Raw genomic sequence first — 2,647 nt, 5'->3', positions numbered from 1 at the left:
CCAAAAATCAGCTTCTTGGTTATCGCCAATTGCTGAGCAATATAATCTACCCGTTCTTCGAATGAGAAATCCGCAATAAATAAAGATAAAACATAGGGGCACAGGAATCCGTAGTGATCAGATGGAATATTCTTCTCGGGGATCACTCTCAATTTCAATATCCTACATTATTACGGTATTAATTAATTATTTAAAACACTATCTAGTAGTCAGAATATTAGAATATGAAATTATTTATTAAGAAACTTACTTCATCCAAACAAATACGTGTTGGATATCAATCTGGTCTAGGCCAGCCCAAATGGCTAGCATATCCCATGATAGATATGCTTGGCGCTCAACCCCTAGAATATCCTCCTCGAGCGGAATAACTATCAATTGCTCGGTGGCTATGCGATGGCCAGCCTCCTCATGCAGTTTCCTCATCGTCCCCGTTCTTACTTTTTGCATGTAATCCTTCCCTTTATATTGTGTGGAGTTTAAACTCCTAACTTCTTTCAGGTCCGGGAAAGAATGAGTCTTTGATTTTGTGCTACTACCACCAGCCTACACATGTAGTAGATAATTAAAATAATAAAAAATCCAAAGGCAATTAACATATCCTAGTTGGAGTAATAAAAATAAAAGCGTACTTAATTAAATACCTCGTCAACCTGCTCTTTCAATGATGAGGTAGTAGTAGCAGGTAAGACTGGGGACTTAGGCTTATCAGTCTTTTTTGTCCCCTACACAAAATTACCATGTTTTTTATAAATACAGACAAAATATAAATAAAGGGAGCGAGGTTTTAAAAAAATGGAGAAGTTAATTAAATACCTCATCAAGTTGTTGTCTCGACGAGGTCGTTGGCATGTCTGTGGACTTAGGCTTATCCGCCAAAGCCGGCTTTTTTGTTCCCTACAAAAAAAAATAACATATAAATTTAACATATAAAGACATTCAACAATTAAAAATTTAACATATATATAAAGGTATTTCTTCTAACCACAACTGCTTCCGAGAGGCGGAGAAGGCCGAGCCAAGTAGATGTGAGTTTCGAAGCCATTGGATAAAACTTCCAAGCGCATCTCCCAGGATGGCAATGTCGTCCTGAACCAGGGACGATTTGCAAGTTTTCATGGCTGGGAAAGACTGTAGTTATCTCTACTTTGGTATGATTCGCAAAAGTTTTTCGCCATGAACTACGATTCCCGTGCTGCAGATTTGGTGTGCATTTCTACGAGACCCCGGCCAACACGCACATGTGGCTTTTCGGTTCTATTAGGGTCAGCAAGAATAACTGGCCTCTTGTTTACGGCCTGAAGAATATACACATACATTATTATATATCCCAAAATTTAATAGAATTCATATAAATTTAACTAATTAAATACTTCATGCATACCTTACTGAAAACAGGGAACTGACTTGAAGGGGATGTATGCTGTTTTCCATCAGCCGTCTTCTCAAGTTGCATCTCCTTTTCAGACCCATTATTTACCTAATAAAATTAACCAATGGCACCATTTCAGAAGTTATAGCATTAGAGCTGGCAGGGAACACACCCCCTGATCTTACCCAAAAAAAAAAGAAAAATAAGGAAGTATTAGGTACCTGATCGGCTTTAGTTGTTACAACTTCAGAAGCATTATTAGGTACCTGATCTTTCTGAATCTCGTTGGCCGATACTTCTTTCTCTTGTATTGCCAAGGTAGTAGCGGCCTCTTGACCAATATGTTGTACCTTATTATTACCCTCTTTAGAAATGACATCCTCCATCATCTTCACTTCTTCTTCGGAAAGCTTACCTCCAGCATTCAGCTTTAGTAGTACGGATGCCATTAATTAAAGTTGCTTGCCAAGAATGTAATGTGTCAGCAATTTTTATCCCAACAATAACATGTGAATTGAACTTAAATGAAAATAATAGAATAAATGTTACCATGTCATCCTTCTCAGACTTAGTCTTCCTTTTCTTCTTTATCGGGGCAGTTTTCCCATAATATTTCGTTACTCCAACCTGTAACGGGACGCCCCTCAAACGACCTGGATGTTCGGGTCGGCCGATCGCTCTAGCAAGAACGTCATTACGACCACTGGGAGTGAATTTCCCTTCTTCTACCTCTTTCAATACGTTGTCCTATAATATATTTAATAAACTTCAGATTATATTTGTGACTAAAATAATAAAGTTAGTAATGAACTCGTCTTAATAAAATAATGCTTACTATGTTGGCTAACACTTCCTCATCATATTTGTCACGCGACCGGGATCCTTTAGGCGTGTGTCCTTCTTTATAAGTTACATGCCGATCCACCTCTTTCACTCCCTTTGCCACCTACACATTAACATGGTAACATTTATACACGTAAATGTGTATCAATGCAAGTCCAAGTGTAATTAAAAAAATAAAGTCTCACAGGGGAATAATGCATGCTACTTACGAGGTTCTCTTCTATCTTTCTGTAACCGCCTCGAGAACCATACCATTTCCCCTTCTTGCATGAAATGTTAGCACGATTTCTTCTGCTAACGGCCTTCAAATAATTATATAAAAGCACAAGTAGATGAGATAACAAAAAGATTATATAAAGGACTCATTAATTAAAAAAATGATAGGTAAATCGTTAAAAGGCGAGGATATTTAACCTGAAACTTCTCAGTAGT

At 37.6% G+C, this 2,647-nt stretch overlaps 1 long non-coding RNA gene across 1 annotated transcript; it reads right to left on the bottom strand.

Annotated features, from left to right (window-relative positions):
• Positions 1-1,209: 1,209 nt before the first annotated feature.
• Positions 1,210-1,675, bottom strand: LOC141590818 (uncharacterized). Its single transcript, XR_012520502.1, has 3 exons — positions 1,594-1,675; positions 1,385-1,480; positions 1,210-1,298 (listed from the first exon to the last, which is right to left on the bottom strand). It is a non-coding gene; the product is annotated as an uncharacterized LOC141590818 (long non-coding RNA).
• Between the last annotated feature and the right edge of the window lie 972 nt (positions 1,676-2,647).

Source organism: Silene latifolia, chromosome 7 (assembly GCF_048544455.1).
Source record: "Silene latifolia isolate original U9 population chromosome 7, ASM4854445v1, whole genome shotgun sequence".
Lineage (NCBI taxonomy): Eukaryota > Viridiplantae > Streptophyta > Magnoliopsida > Caryophyllales > Caryophyllaceae > Silene > Silene latifolia.
This window is presented reverse-complemented; position numbering and strand designations above follow the sequence as displayed.